Source organism: Pristiophorus japonicus, chromosome 5 (genome assembly GCF_044704955.1).
Source record: "Pristiophorus japonicus isolate sPriJap1 chromosome 5, sPriJap1.hap1, whole genome shotgun sequence".
Lineage (NCBI taxonomy): Eukaryota > Metazoa > Chordata > Chondrichthyes > Pristiophoridae > Pristiophorus > Pristiophorus japonicus.
Window position 1 is genome coordinate 141,447,169 of NC_091981.1, and position 22,244 is coordinate 141,469,412.

Here is a 22,244-nt window from a genome sequence, read left to right on the forward strand (position 1 = left end):
AAACGGCATTTCTGTCTTTCATCAGAGAAAATGGCATTTTTAGATTGTTTCCAAACTTTTTAGTTTTATTTCTTTTTTTAAAAGGGATCAGATTTTACAAATTTGCATATACTTGAACTGTAGGTTGGCATCATTGGTTAGTACCTACATTTAACATTTTATTGAGTGAGTCCTTTTGATGAAAAAACATTCTTTCAATAGATCTGTCAGATCAATGCAAAAAAAATCTCAAGCACCACAATAGTTCTAAAGAGGCTCAATTTAAATGTATCTCAGTATTTTGTTGTGCCTTTTCTTAACCAGTGGTACTTGAAACCTTTACAACAAAATTAACTCTTTACTGTTCCCATCCTAATTGAATTAAAAATGTAAAATATGGTAAACTTACTATGTCTAAGTGATTCACAGATCACAGAATGCAAAGTACTTGTTTTATAATTATGTGGCTAACTTCTGTTTTAGAAGCTGAACAATAAAAAAAAACCTCCAACCCAAGTAGGAATAGCATAAGTAGGAAATCTTATACTCTGTAACTTCAAGATATATTTTGTGATACAGTACCTCATAAATTACATCTTTTTAAGCTTTAGCTTCTGATGTAGTAGTTGAGCTAAAGTTATACAGATGTGTACTTTTATTATTTCTATTAAAAAGGTTTCCAAACCCAACATTTTCCAATACAACCAAAATGTTTATCAAGGAGAATCACCTGAAATATCTCAAAATCCCAATTCAAATACTGTACTGCCAATCTTTTATTTAAAACTCTTTTACTGATCTAGAAGCTTTCACGTCATTTAACATGAGATTTTGCACAAAGGAAAATGGGGGCGCAGCTTCCCCCAGCCCGTAGCCTCGAGAAACCCACGCAGGCTTTTTTTTTAAAAAAAAAGGCTTTACACTTCTCCTTTCTTTATCTCATTCCTAGACTAAATTTATTGTCTTTCAACCCAATGTAATCAATGATTACGTGTTTTCTTTTGGCAAGTAAGTGAGTGTGTCGGAATTTTTTTTTAAAAAAAAGAGACCACGCATTTTTTTTTTTAAACTGTAATCCAATTAGAACATCCAAATTTCTTGTCACAAGAGCTGAAGCTTCTGTGTTGGTTCTGTTGTCTCTTTTTTTTTTTATATATTTTTTTAGCAAGGCTGAAGGTTTTATCTTTTGTTAAACAAACCCATCCTTTGTGCATTTCATCGCTCCGTAAATCATAATCAAAATAAATACCCACCTGCGTTTCTAACTTAAAATATAATTCAATTCTAGGTTCACACTTTCTTAAAACTTCCTACATCTAGGACAACACTACAAAGGGTTAAAAACTTTCAACTCTCTGTCTGAAAAAGTGGGTGGAGCTAAAACAAACACACAGCTACACCATTTTTCTTTAAATAAAAAACAGGCTTTCAGACAAATGAAAAATTCATCAACACCCACCTCAAATTAAACCAAGACCTGTGAAGTATCAGGAAACACAAGTGTTCTCTAGGTATATCTTTGGTAAGGTATATTTTTGATAAATTGTCTTTAGACACTTGCATAGATGTTTAAAGTTACAAAACAAGTTTTAAAAAAACATTAAAAAAATGTACTGAATCCCCAGAAAGCAATCATTACTGGAAAAATATAAAAACAGAAAATGCTGGAAGTCTCAGCAGGTCAGGCAGCATCTGTGGAGAGAAACAGATTTAACATTTCGGGTCTGTGACCCTTCATCAGAACTGGCGAATATACAAAATTAACAAATTCTTAAGGACCACTGAAAGGGGGAGGGGAGCAAAGCACAAAAGGGAAGGTCTGTGATAGAAGATAAGAACAAGAAATAGGAGCAGGAGTAGACCATTTGGCCCCTCAAGCCTGCTCTGCCATTTAATAAGATCATGGCTGATCTGATCAGGATGTAGCTCCACTTCCCTGCCCGTTCCCAATAACCCTTTACTCACTTATCGCTTCAAAATCTGTCTATCTCCGCCTTAAATATATTCAATGACCCAGCCTCCACAGCTCTCTGGGGCAGAGAATTCCACAGATTTACAACCCTCTGAGAAGAAATTTCTCCTCACCTCAGTTTTAAATGGGCGGCCCCTTATTCTGAGACTATGCCCTCTAGTTTTGGTTTCCCTTATGTGTGAAAATATCCTCTCTGCATCCACCTTGACGAGCCCCCTCATTATCTTATATGTTTCGATAAGATCACCTCTCATTCTTCTGAACTCCAATGTATATAGGCCCAACCTACTCAACCTATCTTCATAAGTCAACCCCCTCATCTCCAGCATCAACCGAGTGAACCTTCTCTGATCAGCCTCCAATGCAAGTTTATCCTTCCTTAAATACGGAGACCAAAAGTGTACGCAGTACTCCAGGTTTGGCCTCACCAATTCCTGTACAGTTGTAGCAGGACTTCTCTGCTTTTATACTCCATCCCCCTTGCAAAAAAGGCCAACATTCCATTTGCTTTCCTGATTATTTGCTGTATCTGCACACTAACTTTTTGTGTTTCATGCACAAGGACTCCCAGGTTCCTCTGTACCGCAGCACTGCGCAATTTTTCTCCATTTAAATTATAATTTGCTTTTCTATTTTTTCTGCCAGTGGATAACCTTACATTTTCCCACATTATACTCTATCTGCCAAATTTTTGCCCACTCACTTAGCCTGTATCCCTTTGCAGATTTCTTGTGTCCTCCTCACAATTTGTTCTCCCACCCATCTTTGTATCATCAGCAAACTTGGCTACATTACACTCAGTCCCTTCATCCAAGTCAGTAATATAGATTGTAAATAAGTGAGGCCCCAGCACCGATCCCTGCGGCACCCCACTAGTTGCTTGCCAATGGAAAATTACCCATTTATCCCGACTTTCTGGTAATTAACCAATCCTCTCTCCATGTTAATATATTACCCGCAACCCCGTGAACTTTTATCTTGTGCAGTAACCTTTTATGTGCCACCTTATCGAATGCCTTCTGGAAATCCAAATACACCACATTCACTGGTTCCCCCTTATCCATAGAAACATAGAAAATAGGTGCAGGAGTAGGCCATTCGACTCTTCACCGCCATTCAATGAGTTCATGACTGAACATGCAACTTCAGTACCCCATTCCTGCTTTCTCGCCATACCCCTTGATCCCCTTAGTAGTAAGGACTACATCTAACTCCTTTTTGAATATATTTAGTGAATTGGCCTCAACAACTTTCTGAGGTAGAGATTTCCACAGGTTCACCACTCTCTGGGTGAAGAAGTTTCTCCTCATCTCGATCCTAAATGGCTTACCCCTTATCCTTAGACTGTAACCCCTGGTTCTGGACTTCCCCAACATTGGGAACATTCTTCCTGCATCTAACCTGTCTAAACCCGTCAGAATTTTAAACATTTCTATGAGATCCCCTCTCATTCTTCTGAACTCCAGTGAATACAAGCCCAGTTGATACAGTCTTTCTTGATATGTCAGTCCCGCCATCCCGGGAATCAGTCTGGTGAACCTTTGCTGCACTCCCTCAATAGCAAGAATGTCCTTCCTCAAGTTAGGAGACCAAAACTGCACACAATACTCCAGGTGTGGCCTCACCAAGGCCCTGTACAACTGTAGTAGCACCTCCCTGCCCCTGTACTCAAATCTACTCGCTATGAAGGCCAACATGCCATTTGCTTTCTTAACCGCCTGCTGTACCTGCATGCCAACCTTCAATGACTGATGTACCATGACACCCAGGTCTCGTTGCACCTCCCCTTTTCCTAATCTGTCATCATTCAGATAATAGTCTGTCTCTCTGTTTTTACCATCCTGCTCATTACCTCAAAGAAATCCATAGGGTTGAAGACAAAAGGTTTAATGGGCAGACTTGAAATGGTAATGGCAGAAGTTAGGAAAAGATGAGTCTAGATAGAGTGTGATGGCGGAATAATTACCAGCTGCCACGGGAAACAGAGAGAGAGAAAAATGCATAAGGTCAGGAGGGGAGGCGGTTTAAAAAAAAGGGGGGAAAGGGAGCAAATATGGGCAGAGGTTATGGCCTTAAACTGTTGAACTCGATGTTGGGTCCAGAAGGCTGTAAAGTGCCTAAACAAAAGATGAGGTGCTGTTCCTCGAGCTGGCGTTGAGCTTCATTGGAACAGTGTAAGAGGCCAAGGACGGAGAGGTCAGAGTGGGAGAGGAGCAGAGAATTAAAGTGACAGGTGACCGGAAGCTCAGGTTCACACTTACAGACTGAACAGAGGGATTCCGCAAAGCGATCACCCAATCAGCGTTTGTTCTCCCCAGTGTCGAGAAAACCACATTGTGAGCAGTGAATAAAGTGTATTAAATTGAAAGAAGTACAAGTAAATTGCTGTTTCACTTGGAAGCAGTATTTGGGGCCCTGAACAGTGGGAAGGAAGGGCATAAAAGGGCAGGCGTTGCATCTCCTGCGCATGCACGGAAAGGTGCCGTGGGAAAGGGAGGGGATTCTGGGGGTGACTGCAGAATAGACCGGGTGTCACGGAGGGAGCGGTCCCTTTGGAATGCTAAGAGGGGAAGGGAGGGGAAGATGTGATTGGTGGTGGGATCCCGCTGGAGGTGGCGGAAATGGCAGAGGATGATCCATTGAATGTGGAGGCTGGTGGGGTGAAAGGTGAGGACAAGGGGAAGCCTTTCGTGGTTCTGAGAGGGAACGGAAGGGGTGAGAGCAGAGGTGTGAGAAATACAACGGACACAATCGAGAGCCATGTTAACCACGGCGGAGAGGAATCCTCAGTTGAGGAAAAAGAAAGCAATATCAGAGGCACTAATGTGGAAGATGGCGTCGTCAGAGCAGTTGTGACGGAGACGGAGAAACTGGGAGAATGGAATGGAGTCCTTCCAGGATGCGGGGTGGGAGGAAGTGTAGTCCAGGCAGCTGTGGGTGTCAGTGGGCTTCTAGTGAATGTTTGAAAAATAGATCTGGCTGGCAAGTAGTATTTAACAAACCAGCATTCTATCACTTTTAAGCATGAAAGGAAGATTTTACTGACCACAGAGGTTTATATTCCTAATAGTAGTGCTATTTCCATGATTGTTACTAAATTACAGAGTTTCACATGCATTCTCAGATTGTCCAACTTCATTATCAATTCAAAAGCAAAGGGTCATCAACCTGAAACGTTAACTCTGTTTTTCTCTCACAGATGCTGCCTGACCCGTTGAGATTTCCAGCATTTTGTTTTTTTTCATTATCAATTACCTTTCAAGCAATCCAAAATTTGTATGATGGATCCTGAATGTACCTAAATTGTTTTATGCTGTGTAATTATGTTCATTTGTAACTGGATTCAGAGTATCCACATTTTCTAATTTTGGCTTGAGCTATGCATGAAATTCTTGGTGTATATGCATAAGAAGCATGGAATGTGATAAGAAAAGGTCAGAGACCTGGATCACTGGGTCTGCGCTCCTTTAGTGCTACCCCAGGATTCCCAGGCAAGACAGCATCATTTAAATGAAACAGGAGGGACCACCAGCTTAATTTCCTACAGCTAGAAATATAGAAACATAGAAAATAGGTACAGGAGTAGGTCATTCGGTCCTTCGAGCCTGTACCGCCATTCAATAAGATCGTGGCTGATCATTCCCTCAGTACCCCTTTCCTGCTTTCTCTCCATACCCCTTGATCTCTTGAGCCGTAAGGGCCCTATCTAACTCCCTCTTGAATATATCCAATGAACTGGCATCAACAACTCTCTGCGGCAGGGAATTCCACAGGTTAACAACTCTCTGAGTGAAGAAGTTTCTCCTCATCTCAGTCCTAAATGGCCTACACCTTATCCTAAGACTATGCCCCCTGGTTCTGGACTTCCCCAACATCGGGAACATTCTTCCCGCATCTAACTGTCCCGTCCCATCAGAATCTTATACGTTTCTATGAGATCCCCTCTCATCCTTCTAAACTCCAGTGAATAAAGGCCCAGTTGATCCAGTCTCTCCTCCTATGTCTGTCCAGCTATCCCTGGAATCAGTCTGGTGAACCTTCGCTGCACTCCCTCAATAGCAAGAACGTCCTTCCTCAGATTAGGAGACCAAAACTGAACACAATATTCCAGGTGAGGCCTCACCAAGGCCCTGTACAACTGCTGTTAGACCTCCCTGCTCCTATACTCAAATCCACGAGCTATGAAGGCCAACATACCATTTGCCTTCTTCACCGCCTGCTGTACCTGCATGCCAACTTTCAATGACTGATGAACCATGACACCCAGGTCATATTGCACCTCCCCCTTTCCTAATCTGCCGCCATTCAGATAATATTCTGCCTTCGTATTTTTGCCCCCAAAATAGAGAACCTCACATTTATCCACATTATACTGCATCTGCCATGCATTTGCCCACTCACCTAACCTGTCCAAGTCACCCTGCAGCCTCTTAGCATCCTCCTCACAGCTCACACCACCACCCAGTTTTGTGTGATCTGCAAACTTGGAGATATTACACTCAATTCATTCATCTAAATCATTAATGTATATTGTAAAGAGCTGGGGTCCCAGCACTGAGCCCTGCGGCACTCCACTAGTCACTGCCTGCCATTCTGAAAAAGATCCGTTTATCCCGACTCTGCTTCCTGTCTACCAACCAGTTCTCTATCCACGTCAGTACATTACCCCCAATACCATGTGCTTTGATTTTGCACACCAATCTCTTGTGCGGGACCTTGTCAAAAACCTTTTGAAAGTCCAAATACACCACATCCACTGGTTCTCCCTTGTCCACTCTGCTAGTTACATCCTCAAAAGATTCCAGAAGATTTGTCAAACATGATTTCCCTTTCATAAATCCATGCTGACTTGGACCGATCCTGTCACTGCTTTCCAAGTGCGCTGCTATTTTATCCTTAATGATTGATTCCAACATTTTCCCCACTACTGATATCAGGCAAACCGGTCTATAATTACCCATTTTCTCTTTCCCTCCTTTTTAAAAAAGTGGTGTTACATTAGCTACCCTCCAGTCCATAGGAACTGATCGAGAGTCGATAGACTGTTGGAAAATGATCACCAATGCATCCACTATTTCTAGGGCCACTTCTTTAAATACTCTGGGATGCAGACTATCAGGGCCCGAGAATTTATGGGCCTTCAATCCCATCAATTTCCTTACCACAATTTCCCGCTTTATAAGGATATCCTTCAGTTCCTCCTTCTCACTAGAACCACTGTCTCCTAGTACATTTGGAAGGTCATTTGTGTCTTCCTTCGTGAAGACAGAACCGAAGTATTTGTTCAATTGGTCTGCCAGTTCTTTGTTCCCCATTATAAATTCACCTGAATCCGACTACAAGGGACCTACGTTAGTCTTCAGTAATCTTTTTCTCTTCACATATTTATAGAAACTTTTGCAGTCATTTTTTATGTTCCCTGCAAGCTTTCTCTCGTACTCTACTTTCCCCATCTTAATTAAACCCTTAGTCCTCCTATGTTGAATTCTAAATTTCTCCCAGTCCTCAGGTTTGTTGCTTTTTCTAGCCAATTTATATGCCTCTTCCTTGGTTTTAACACTATCCTTAATTTCCCTTGTTAGCCACTGTTGAGACACCTTCCCCGTTTTATTTTTACTCCAGACAGGGATGTACAATTGCTGAAGTTCACCCATGTGATCGTTAAATGTTTGCCATTGCTTATCCACCATCAACCCTTTAAATATCCTTTGCCAGTCGATTCTAGCCAATTCACGCCTCATACCATCGAAGTTACCTTTCCTTAAGTTCAGGACCCTAGTTTCCAAATTAACAGTGTCACTCTCCATCTTAATAAAGAATTCTACCATATCATGGTCACTCTTCCACAAGGGGCCTCGCACAACAAGAGTGCTAATTAGTCCCTTCTCATTACACATCACCCAGTCTAGGATGGCCAGCCCTCTAGTTGGTTCCTCGACATATTGGTCTCGAAACCATCCCTAAGATACTCCAGGAAATCTTCCTCTACCGCATTGCTACCAGTATGGTTAGCCCAATCAATATGTAGATTAAAGTCGCCCATGATAACTGCTGTACCTTTATTGCACACATCCTTTATTTCTTGTTTGATGCTATCCCCAACCTTACTACTACTGTTTGGTGGTCTGTACACAACACCCACGAGCGTTTTCTTCCCTTTGGTATTCCACAGCTCCACCCATATCGATTCCACATCATCCAGGCTAATGTCCCTCCTTACTATTGCATTCATTTCCTCTTTAACCAGCAGCGCCACCCCGCCTCCTTTTCCTCTCTGTCTATCCTTCCTGAATGTTGAATACCCTTGGATGTTGAGTTCCCAGCCTTGGTCACCCTGGAGCCATGTCTCAGTGATGCTAATTACATCATAACCATTAACTGCTATCTGTGCAGTTAATTCGTCCATCTTATTCCGAATACTCCTCGCATTGAGGCACAGAGCCTTCAGGCTTGTCTTTTTAACACACTTTGCCCCTTTAGAATTTTGCTGTAATGTGGCCCTTTTTGTTTTTCTTTTTTGCCTTGGGTTTCTCTGCCCTCCACTTTTACTATTCTCCTTTCTATCTTTTGCTTCTGCCTCCATTTTATTTCCCTCTGTCTCCCTGCATAGGTTCCCATCCCCCTGCCATGTTAGTTTAACTCCTGCTCAACAGCACTCACAAACACTCCCCTTAGGACATTGGTTCCGGTCCTGCCCAGGTGCAGACCGTCCGGTTTGCACTGGTCCCACCTCCCTCAGAACTGGTTCCAATGTCCCAGGAATTTGAATCCCTCCCTCTTGCACCACTCCTCAAGCCACATATTCATCTGAGCTGTCCTGCGATTCCTACTCTGCCTCGCACGTGGCACTGGTAGCAATCCTGAGATTACTACTTTTGAGGCCCTACTTTTTAATTTAGCTCTTTGCTCCCTAAATTCGTCTCGGAGGACCTCATCCCATTTTTTACCTATATCGTTGGTACTTATATGCACCACGACAACTGGCTGTTCACCCTTCCTTTTCAGAATGTTCTGCACCCGGTCCGAAAACATCCTTGACCCTTGCACCAGGGAGGCAACATACCATCCTGGAGTCTCGGTTGCGGCCACAGAAATGCCTATCTATTCCCCTTACAATCAAATCCCCTATCACTATTGCTCTCCCACTCTTTTTCCTGCCCTCCTGTGTAGCAGAGCCACCCACGGTGCCATGAACTTGGCTGCTGCTGTCCTCCCCTGATGAGTCATCCCCCTCAACAGTACCCAAAGCGCTGTATCTGTTTTGCAGGGGTATGACCACAGGGGACCCCTGCTCTACCTTCCTTGAACTGCTCTTCCTGCTGGTCACCCATCCCCTATCTGACTGTGTACCCTTTACCTGCGGTAAGACTAATTCACTAAACGTGCTATTCATGTCATTCTCAGCATCTAACACTTGTTGTGTTCCCAAGATCAGGAGCATTGTAAAAAAGTTGGCACTAGATCTATTTCCTGGGAGCAGACTGTCAATTCTGACAATAGGCCTCAGTAATTATATTCCCTTACACCCAACTTCCTGGCGGAGACTAAATTCAGGACTTTCTGACTGCCAATCTGTCGGGGAGGCCTACACATGCTCTTGACTTTCCTGACTCTGTGGCTGATACTAGGCTCTGCCAATGGGCAGGCCAATGCTTGGGCTAGCCATGGGCCATTTACATGATCTGGGATAGGAACTAGAAGCAAGCCTGGGTCTGAAGATCCAGTGCACTTCAAGACGAGCAACCTTGGTCAATTCTCTCCTCAGGGGTACTAAAGCCAATAATAGAACCTCTACCATTGCCCCAGCTGAAACCAGCAAACTTATAGAGATTGCAGTCTTCCAAGTCTGTATGATTCAGTTGCTCACTGGATAACTGAATAATGGGGGGAACCTTCACTTGTTACTCTTGACAAGCGGCGATGGATTTGGATCTCTCCACCTGCAGAAGAGGAAATGATTACAACTATAACTTTGTTTTTTAATAGTGAACGTAAAATTATAACATGCAGGTTAGAGGCCCTGGGGGTTACTGCGTGTATTTATCAGCAGGAAAAGCAATTTATTCCGTGACTGAAACTTCTGGGCAAGTTTTAACAGTTGGCAGTTGGAGAGTAACAGCGCCTGAGATATTGATTTTGTCATATACAAACCGTACTATTCCTGTGGAAACCATTTCTGTAGTTTTAAAAGCATTAAATACATCAGCTTTGCAACAGTAAAACATACATTTGTTTTTTTTTAAAACAGACCCCAAATAATTTCTTTGCTCCTTGCTATTACTCTGTGGCCCTCCCGCGGGCATTTTAGAGAAAAAATACGCACCTACCTTAAGCTGGTGCCCACGTTGGAGCTTCCAATGCTGTGGTCTCCTTCGCCTGCGAGTCGCAGCGCGTGCACGTCAACGCGTGCGCAGATCTCAAGCTGGACTCACATGACTCTGGGCAGTCAATCAGGTAAGGAATCATAGTAATAAGAGTTCCGCACGGTCCGAAACTCCCATTATTATGATTGTGATAGAGCCCAAAATACCCAAAACACAGCCCCAAATACCCAAAATAGTAATAAAAATAGAAAATAATTATACTACATTCATTTAAATTAAAGTTATTAATGTCTTAAAAAAAATAATTTCCCGATTTAAAAAAAAAGTTTTTTTTAAATTAACTTACCATTGTGGGGAGGGTTTTTAATGATAAAAATAAAGTTATTAAAACATATTTTATATGTCTTTGTGTTTTTTAAAACACTTGCGCCTGTAAAAGTAGGCTATGCGCCTGCTTTTTCAGGCGCAAGATTTTTGAGAACATTTGTAAATGTAAACATCGGAAATTTCCACTTACAATTGTCCTCGCTCCTGTTGCGCACTGGAAACCGGCATTTCCGATGCCTTCCCGGGTCCGTAGGAACTCCGTACGGAGCTGGGGAGGCTGGAATTTCAAGGCCTGTATCCTTCTGGCCTTCAAACGCAATTAAATTTGGTAATATATTTTGGTTCTAGTGTCCGTTAATTTTGTTTTAATTGTCTATGCACATTCTTTGATTACCCCTGCCTCATTTATGAATTTTGCTGTTTAAAATTTGCTTCAGGATTGCTACATTTCACTACAGGCACGAGAGTTAAAATTTGTGTCATTGGCTGATGGGTCCTTCAGTGTCTGGCTTTCATTACCACTGCCAATTTGAGTTTGCATCTTCTACTCCCTCCCATGATTTTTTTTCTTTTTCAGGTTCACATCCTCTGATGGAACAGAGCACTGTTACAAGAAATATGTTCTATTACCATTATTTCCATTTTCTTGTATGTACAATGTTACATTATAAATATTTCATATGATCATAATGACATTTTGTCCATGAAGGATTATTCCAGCAGTTGAATAGCAATTTGTTTTATTTCTTTTTCTCAGAATTCTAGACCATAATTGAAATGCCGTAAGAATTTTCACAAACATAAACCTGAACTGAGGTTTGAACTAAGGGATGCATTAAGAGAACATAGTGGTTGGAATTACTTCCTCATTACTTTTAAACAGCCATGTGTATTAAGTAATCAAAAACAGTTAAAGTTACATTAAAAAAATTCCAGCCATCTACACTAAAATATTTCACATAAGCCAAACTGTGATGGAACGCACAATTATGTGGCCACTTTGCACAGGCTTTGAATTAAGCCCGAAAGAATTATCTAATTTAACTACCTTTCTGCAAAAGCTGAGGATCAAGAAATCTTGGAGTAAAGCACATACAAGCTTGCCAGTAGAAGTGTAGGTCAGAGAACCGGCATTAGAGTATTGTAAAGATAGGAAAATAGGGACCAAATTTGGCAAGTACAGATTTCTGGTACACTCACTTTTGTAGAACTCCAAGGGTGCCTAAAATCTTCAGGCCGAGTTTGGCCGCACCCCAGCCTCTCCTCGATGGTGGCGCAGCGTGGCAACTGGATTCGGGGGCGGAGCCAGGTCCCGGCGCTGGAAACAGTGCCGGGACCTCTGCACATGTGCGCTAGAGTGTGCGCGCATGTGCAGCAGCTTCTTGCCCCCAGAATCTATGAATGTGCTCTGCAGACAGTGTGGGAGGGGCCTGAAGCGCGCCACCCCTATCCCTGGCTAAATGGGCTCCCTCATCAGCAGCCCGTTGCCTTCCCTTCACATACACATAGAAAGATAGAAGCATAGAAAATAGGTGCAAGAATAGGCCATTCGGCCCTTCGAGCCTACACCACCATTCAATAAGATCATAGGTGATCATTCACCTCAGTACCCCTTTCCTGCTTTCCCTCCATACCCCTTAATCCCTTTAGCCGTAAGGGCCGTATCTAACTCCCTCTTGAATATATCCAATGAAACTGGCATCAACAACTCTCTGCGGCAGAGAATTCCACAGGTTAACAATTCTGAGTGAAGAAGTTTCTCCTTATCTCAGTCCTAAATGGCTTATCTCTTATCCTTAGACTGTGTACCTGGTTCTGGACTTCCCCAACATCGGGAACATTCTTCCTGCACCTAACCTGTCCAGTCCCGTCAGAATTTTATATCTTTCTATGAGATCCCCTCTCATCCTTCTAAACTCCAGTGAATACAGACCTAGTCGATCCAGTTTCTCCTCATTGGTCAGTCCTGCCATCCCAGGGATCAGTCTGGTGAAGCTTCGCTGCACTCCCTCAATAGAAGAATGTCTTTCTTCAGATTAGGAGAACAAAACTGAACACAATATTCCAGGTGAGGCCTCACCAAGGCCCTGTACAATTGCAGTAAGACCTCCCTGCTCCTATACTCAAATCCCCTAGCTATGAAGGCCAACATACCATTTGCCTTCTTCACCAGCTGCTGTACATGCATGCCAACTTTCAATGACTGATGTACCATGACCCAAGTCTCATTGCACCTCCCCTTTTCCTAATCAGCCACCATTCAGATAATATTCTGCCTTCGTGTTTTTGCCACCAAAGTGGATAACCTCACGTTTATCCACATTATACAGCATCTGCCACGCATTTGCCCAAGTCACCTGTCCAAGTCGCCCTGCAGCCTCTTAGCGTCCTCCTCACAGCTCACACCGCCACCCAGTTTAGTGTCATCTGCAAACTTGGAGATATTACACTCAATTCCTTCATCTAAATCATTAATGTCTATTGTAAATAGTTGGGATCCCAGCACCGAGCCCTGCGGCACTCCACTAGTCATTGCCTGCCATTCTGAAAAGGACCAGTTTATCCTGACTCTCTGTTTCCTGTCTATCAACCAGTTCTCTATCCATGTCTGTACATTACCCCCAATACCATGCGCTTTAATTTTGCACACTAATCTCTTGAGTGGGACCTTGTCATAAGCCTTTTGAAAGTCCAAATACACCACATCCACTGGTTCTCCCTTGTCCACTCTACTAGTTACATCCTCAAAAAATTCCAGAAGATTTGTCAAGCATGATTTCCCTTTCATAAATCCATGCTGACTTGGACTGACCCCATCACTGCTTTCCAAATGCTATTTAATCTTTAATAATTGATTCCAACATTTTCCCCACTACTGATTTCAGGCTAACCGGTCTATAATTCCCTGTTTTCTCTCCCTCCTTTTTAAAAAAGTGGTGTTACATTAGCTACCCTCCAGTCCATAGGAACTGATCCAGAGTCGATAGACTGTTGGAAAATGATCACCAATGCATCCATTATTTCTAGGGCCACTTCCTTAAGTACTCTGGGATGCAGGCTATCAGGCCCCGGGGATTTATTGGCCTTCAATCTCATCAATTTATCCAACACAATTTCCCGCCTAATAAGGATTTCCTTCAGTTCCTCCTTCTCACTAGACCCTCGGTCCGCTTGCATTTCCGGAAGATTATTTGTGTCTTCCTTCGTGAAGACAGACCAAAGTATTTGTTCAACTGGTCTGCCATTTCTTTGTTCCCCATTATAAATTCACCTGAATCTGACTGCAAGGGACCAACGTTTGTCTTCACTAATCTTTTTTTCTTCACGTATCTGTAGAAGCTTTTGCAGCCAGTTTTTATGTTCCCTGCAGGCTTACTCTCATATTTTATTTTCCCCCTCCGAATTAAACCATTTGCCCTCCTCTGCTGAATTCTAAATTTCTGCCAGTCCTCAGGTTTGCTGCTCTTTCTGGCCAATTTATATGCCTCTTCCTTGGATTTAACACTATCCTTAATTTCCCTTGTTAGCCACAGTTGAGCCACCTTCCCCGTTTCATTTTTACTCCAGACAGGGATGTACAATTGTTAAAGTTCATCCATGTGATCTTTAAAAGTTTGCCATTGCCTATCCACCGTCATTCGCCAGTCTATTCAAGCCAATTCACGTCTCATACCGTCAAAGTTACCTTTTCTTAAGTTCAGGACCCTAGTCTCTGTAGTAACTATCACTCTCTATCTTAATAAAGAATTCTACCATATTATGGTCACTCTTCCCCAAGGGGCCTCGCACAACAAGATTGCTAATAGTCCTTTCTCATTACACAACACCCAGTCGAGGATGGCCAGCCCTCTAGTTGGTTCCTTGACATATTGGTCTAGAAAACTATCCTTAATACACTCCAGGAAATCCTCTACCGTTTTGCTACCAGTTTGGTTAGCCCAATCTATATGTAGATTAAAGTCGCCCATGATAACTGCTGTACCTTTATTGTATGCATCCCTAATTTCTTGTTTGATGCTGTCCCCAACCTCACTACTACTGTTTGGTGGTCTGTACACAACTTCTACTAGTTTTTTCTGCCCTTTGGTATTCCGCAGCTCCACCCATACAGATTCCACGTCATCCAAGCTAATGTCCTTCCTTACTATTGTGTTAATTTCCACTTTAACCAGCAACGCTACCCCACCTCCTTTCCTTTCTGTCTATCCTTCCTGAATGTTGAATACCCCTGGATGTTGAGTTCCCAGCCTTGGTCACCCTGGAGCTATGTCTCCGTAATGCCAATTATATCATATTCGTTAATTGCTGCCTGCGCAGTTAATTCGTCCACTTTATTATGAATACTCCTCGCATTGAGGCACAGAGCCTTCAGGCTTGTCTTTTTAACACACTTTGCCTCTTTAGAATTTTGCTGTAATGTGGCCCTTTTTGATTTTTGCCTTGGGTTTCTCTGCCCTCCACTTTTACTTTTCTTCTTTCTATCTTTTGCTTCTGCCCCCATTCTACCTCGCTCTGTCTCCCTGCATAGGTTCCCATCCCCCTGCCATATTAGGTTCACCCCTCCCCAACAGCACCTTTGAGGTCGTACTTTTTCATTTAACTCAGAGCTCCCTAAATTCAGCTTGTAGGACCTCATCCCATTTTTTACCTATATCGTTGGTACTTATATGTACCACGAAAAATGGCTGTTCACCCTCCCCCTCCAAAATATCCTGCAGCCGCTCCGAGACATCCTTGACCCTTACACCAGAGAGGCAACATACCATCCTGGAGTCTCGATTGCGGCCGCAGAAACGCCTATCTATTCCCCATACAATAGAATTCCCTACCACTATAGCTCTCCCACTCTTTTTCCTGCCCTCCTGTGCCACCTACGGTGCCATGAACTTGGCTGCTGATGTTCCCCCCTGATGAGTCATCCCCCCCAACAGTACCCAAAATGGTGTATCTGTTTTGGAGGCGGATGACCGCAGGGGACCCCTGTTCTACCTTCCGTCCACTGCTCTTCCTGTTGGTCATGCATCCCCTATCTGTCTGTGTAACCTTTACCTGCGTTGTGACCAACTCACTAAACGTGCTATTCACGGCATCCTCAGCATCACGGATGCTCCAGAGTGAATCCACCCACAGCTCCAGTGCTGCAATGCAGTCTGTCGGGAGCTGCAGCAGGATACACTTCCCGCACATGTAGTCGTCAGGGACACTGGAAACATCCCCGAGTTCACAAATAGCACAGGAGGAGCATGAAACGTGTCCGAGCTCTCCTGCCATGACTTAACCCCTAGATTAACTTAATTTGACAACAATGATAAAGGTTACCTTCTGATCAAGGAAACAAAAACTACTCACCAATCACCAGCCAATCGCTTACCCCCTTGGCTGTGACATCACCCTTCAATTTCTTTCTACTTCTTTTTTGCCTTCTCTCCCTGCACCTGCACCAGCTGGCTCCTCATCGATGAACTCCCGCTGCTCCGACTGATGGGCCTTTTCCAGGCTTCCCTCCAACCTCCCGTGCCTCCTCGCGAACTCCCGCAGCTCTGACTGATGGGCCTTTTATAGGCCTCCCTCTGACCTCCCGCGCCTCCTCGCCGAACTCCCACCGCTCCGACTGATGGGCCTTTTATCGGCCTCCCTCCGACCTCCCGCGCCTCCTCACCGAACTCCTACTGCTCCGAGTGATGGGCCTTTTATAGGCCTCCCTCCGACCTCCCGTGCCTCCTCGACGAACTTCTATTTTTTATTTGTTATTGATTGATTGATTGTTTATTACTTTGGTCTTGGTGCTTTAGGTGCAGGGTTCCTTCTATTTTTTATTTGTTAATTAATTGCTTAGTACTTTTTGTGCTTTGTAAGTCTTGGTGCTCTGTGCAGGTCCTCTCAGCTTCTTTGTATATTTTACTTGTTATTGAATGCTTATTTTGTGCTTGGTGCTTTAAATGTATTACCTGCGCTGATTTCTTAACTCTCCGCAAGGGTTTTCTGTGCGGGTGTGCCCACATACATTGGCTAAAGTTAGTTTGGAGCAACTATTAGCTGTCTAAACTAGCTTAAATGGCCAAAACAGGAGTAGGTGGCTGGTAACGATCCCTTTTGAAAAGAAAACTAAACTAAAAATAACCCTAACTATCTCACTTACACTGGCACAAATTAAATGTGCAGAATTGTGACTTTTAAGATACTCCAAAAAAATCAAGTTGCTCCAAAAAAAACAGAGCAACTCCTGGCCATATTTGGGCCCCATAGAAACAGGAGTGGGCCATTCATTCCCTCGAACCTGTTCAATTAGATCATAGCTGGTCTGTATCTTAACTCCATCTACCTTGATTCTGTAACCCTTAATACCCTTGTCTAATAAAAACCTATCAGTCTCAGTTTTGACATTTTCAATTCACCTAGCATCATCAGCTTTTTGGGGGAGAGAGTTCCAGATTTCCACTACCCTTTGTGTGAAGAAGTGTTTACTGTCATCACCCTTGCATAGCCTAGCTCTAATTCTTCTGGAATCCCCCACTAGAGGAATAGTTTATCTCTATTTACCTTATGAAATCCTTTAATCTTCTTAATTACCTCAATTAGATCACCTATTCATCTTCTCTACTGAAGGGAATACAAGTCTAGTCTTTGCAACCTGTCCTCATAATTTACCTCTTTTAGCTCCGGCATCATTTTGGTGAATATGCGTTGGACTCTTTCCAAGGGCAATATATCCTTCCTGAAGTGCAGTGCCCAGAACTGAATGCAGTACTCCAGATGGGGCTTAATCAGAGCTCTGAGCAGCTGTAACATAACTTCCATCCCTTTTTATTCCAGCCCCCTTGCGATAAAGGCCAACATTCCAGTAGTCTTTAAAATAATTTTTTGTTCCCATTCACTATCTTTTACATGGACCATTAAATCGCTCTGCTCCTTCACATTTCCTAGCATCTCACCATTTAGAAAATACTCTAATCCAGCATTCTTCGGTCGAAAGTGACCTTGCCTCTGATCTACACTTTCTTCGCTGGGATCTGAGGTGAATTTACCATGTAATGTATGTGAAAGACATGTGAGGTGAAATTGGACTCATTCCCACCCGGTTTTTGGATGCTACGCAGCCCCTTAAGTTTCCAAAATGGCATCCACAGCAGCGTGCACACTTCTGATGTGAAGTGCGCTGGACACCGTATTGGTAAAGGGGTTAGTGCGCACACAGCTAAAATCTGTCGGCAGCATGCAGAGCAGGCAAATCATGATGTCAATCAATATGTAATGCTGATTTGATGCCAACGCTGCCATTTTGGATATCTATGTTCCAGCATATGTCCTCACTTAACGTCTCACAACTGAACATGCGTTCAACAGCATGAAGGCCCCCCCCCACTCCCCAGTGTTATTTAAATTGATGAACTACTTCCAGGTTGGTTGCTGGATTATTTCTTCTAATTGTTGTTGCAATTCTACACATTTTGGGTGGTTTTCCATACTTGTTAGAAGTTTCAATAGTCTACAGAAAATGGTCTGACTGTGCTGAAATTCTTTTTTGGTAACTTAAAGGCTTGTTCTCAATCGAGTTGCTTCCAGACATAGGTGGCCTAGTAGGGCTTCCTCTTGACATTAAACATGACTGGGCGAATGAGCAGAGGCCATGGAAAGCATGACAAGCTGCTAGAAGAGGGCGTTGGAGTAGGGGGAAGAAGGGCTTCCAGTAAGAGACGACACTCTGTCGTTGAACTACAGTATGCGGTCGACGTTTGCGTCTGCACACATTCAGAGGCTGAACTCCAAGCCATCGTCAACATTTTCACCGAGGTGTACAAAAGCTTGGGCCTTACATTAAAAATCCACAAGATAATGGTCCTCCACCAACCTGACCCCGCCACATAGCGCAGCCTTGGACAATGTGGACCTCGGGAGCCTACTATCAGCAAGGACAGACATCGAAGACGAGGTCCAACACCGCCCCCAGTGCACCAGCGCAGCTGTCGGTCACCTGAGGAAGAGAGTGTTTGAAGATCAGGCCCTCAAATCCGGCATCAAGCTTATGGTCTACAAGGCTGTAGTGATACTTGCCCTCCTGTATGGCTCAGAGACATGGACCATATACAGCAGACACCTCAAATCACTGGAGAAACACCACCAACGACGTCTCCACAAGATTCTGCAAATCCCCTGGGAGGATAGACGCACCAACGTCAGTGTTCTCAATCAGGCCAACATCCCCAGCATCAAAGCACTAACCACACTCGACCAGCACCGTTGGGCGGGGCACATTTTCTGCATGCCAGACACAAGACTCCCAAAGCAAGCGTTCGACTCGGAACTCCTACACGGCAAGCGAGCCCCAGGTGGGCAGAGGATACATTTCAAGGATACCCTCAAAGCTTCCTTGATAAAGTGCAACATCCCCACCAACACCTGGGAATCCCTGGCCAAAGACCGCCCTAAGTGGAGGAAGAGCATCCGGGAGGGCGCTGAGCACCTGGAGTCTCGTTGCCGAGAGCATACAGAAATCAAGCACAATCAGCGGAAGGAGCGTGCGGCAAACCAGACTCCCCACCTACCTTTTCCTTCAACGACTGTCTGTCCCACCTGTGACAGAGACTGTAATTCCCATATTGGACTGTACAGTCACCTGAGAACTCACTTTTAGAGTGGAAGCAAGTCTTCCGGGATTTCGAGAGACTGCCAATGATGATGCTATCTGCATGGGGTCATTAGGGAGCAGACCTGTTGGAGAACAGTCTGCTGGAATGCTATGGTACCCTGGAAACCCCTTTGCACACTGGTATCCACAGCCATGGTGGCAGCTATCTGAGCTTCCATGGCAGCAAGCTGAGATTGCATGACTGAAGTCTGAGTTTCAACTGCATCACTCAGATGTTGGGTGGATGCTGCTTGAGCTGCAATGGAAGCCGAGACATCAACCATGAGATGCTGCATCAAGATTGGCTCCACAGGTGTATTGATGAAGGAGGCCACCCATTCCATGTCGGAAAGGATGGGCTCCAAGCTCTACACAAAGCCTTATGCCAAATTGATGCTGGACTCCTCCATGCTCCTTGACATTGAACGCAAGCTTTCCAGTGCACCAACTATTTGGTTATGTACACCCATCAGCCTTCTTATGTAGCCTGACCCATCAAAGTCATCATTTGAGTCATCTGCAACAGAACTAGCGTGCAACCTCACCTTCTGGTGACCTGGCACCTGAGCTATCCTGTCCCCCTGTCCTGGCTGCAGCGTACTTGTGCCAGGTGTCTCACCACATGCAGATCCCATCTTTATGCTATCCTCTAAATTTAGACCATGCTGGCACACTTCTCCCCCTTCGGTTAATTCCTGCTGCCTCCTAGTTGTGTGTCACCTTCTCCTGCAAGAGAGAGGAAAGTGTGTCAGTGAGTGTCTTAAATCTGTTTGAATAGCTGCCAGTGTGTGCAAGCTATGAGATGTGGGTTTGAGGCTTGCAACATTGCTAAGTGTGTGGGGATGAGGTGAAGCAAATGAATGTTAGATATAAGTCCTGATTGATAGAGATTGTCGATATGTGAGTAATGGGGGTGTAATGAATTGAGCAGAGGCTGAGGCTAGTGGTGCAGTATGGTATTTGGAGATGCATTCATTGACCTTGTCCACTCATGTGAGATCATTAAACTTCTTCCGGCACTGCATCCTGCACTCCACTGTTCCTTGGGGCTCTGCACCTAGCATTGACCTCTGTGGTTATCTGTTTCCACTGCCTTCTCACTATGCATCTGGAGGGCCTCCTGCCCCCCTGCGAATGCAGGATATCTCTTCACCTTTCCACCTCCTCCAACTAGACCTCCAATGTAGCATCTGAAAACCTGGGTACTCACGCTCTCCCACGATTAGCCATTCTTCACTCTTTCCAGGGTCAGATTCACTTGTAGGATGTCTCCCAGTGCCTGCTCCAGCCACAATAAACCTCCCCTTTAAGTAGTGCAGGTTAGCTTTAAGTAGTGCAAGTTAGTAACGATTGAGCCCCCTGCTGACGTGTGCAGCTAATGAACAGCGCATTGAGTGCTTCTGCATGCAGAAATCATTATAATGAGGAGGCAGCACAAAGTTGGCATGCTGCCAGCATTCCACTCAACGGGCGCAGATTAATTGCGCATCACGATCCCCGCACCTTTTTTCAGGGGATAATCAATTTACCCCCTTGTACTTTGAAGCCCTACAGTAACTTTTGTTGCGTGCTTGAGACTGATAGCATCAGTTACAGCATGCCAAATGTAAACACCTGACTCAGCTGCACTGTGCACTGCCCGCTGCTAATTTGATCTCATTTCAGGTTCCAACTCTCCAAGCCATTGCCAGATATTGCTTGTGAACTTTGATTCAATTTAAAGTAAATTATCTTCAGCTGTTCTGTATAAAAAGGAGTTCATGGAAAAATAAGCAGCTCATAAGAAGGTAACTCTTACTTAAATAAAATGTCTAAGTATGTAAGTTGCAGTGCATGAGGAAACAAATGCAGGTAAAGCTAGTGTAAAGCAGCCATTAAAATACTTTTTGTCGGCTTTCCAAAGGTTCATTTGATAAATGTATTACGTGATGTGGAACTGAGCCATTCAGAGCAGGAAAATCCCATGTTTAATCTCCAGTCTATGCCAACTTCATTAATATGAGATAGGGTGTAGGAAGGGAGACAACAGTTGGTCTCAAAACCCGTGGGCTAGGGAGTTCCCACTTGCCACTCCTTACACTATCAATTGACAAATATGTGTATGTTTGTGTATTGGGTGAGAACAGGCTAAGGCTCAGCAGTGGAGCCTCACAATAGCTGAATAGCTTGACAAGGCTCGCTTTCTAGCTTCGCATATGGATATTGGCCTCTTGGACAAGGTATTGGAAAAGGATTGGCAACATGAAGCAGTGTGGGGTAGATTGGAACCTGCTACACCCATTGTTCAGGCTGAATGAGGGGCAAAGGCACCAATTTCCTGGTTATGTCTTCGAGGGTGCCTGAACTACGTCTGATGTTGGGCGATATTCAGGTATCCTTGGCAACTGCCTAAAACAGGCATTGGGCCCCTCGCATATGTTCATGAGGAGCCTTACACCTGTTTCAGAATCTCTCCTGGAAATTCATTAGGACTGAGTAGAGCATGCACAGGACATGCTCTGCTCAGCTTTGAGTTCTTCAATGGCTTAACCAGCAGTCCTTAAAGGAAAGACTACAGGCAGCCACCAAAAAGTAATATCCTTTAAATTTACCTTAATGTGGAGTCAGAGGAAGCAGGATTCCCACTCCAGGATTTACCCGAGGGCCACTACCCGTGAGGAAACTGGTGCAAATCGGTCCTCTTCAAACTATTCGCATCTGCAAGTAGCTGGAATATACTGCTGAAGCGCTAGGCCAAATTTTGGTTGCATCTCAGGCTTCTGGCTTCTAGCGTGCGTTCCCCAGCACGTTAATCATTCTGCGCCCAAAAACCATCCAAAACAAATTTCTCGGCCAGTGCTTCCAGGAGAGAACAAAATTGGCAGTGTGGTGGGAGAGTGAAAATATGAAAGATTCTAATGTAGAAAAACAGAATCAATAAAATACCAAGGCAAACCCTTAGAGCATTGCTTTTAAAGTTATATGATTCATCGTTACACTACATAGCCTCATTAATAACACTCTTAGGAATCATATA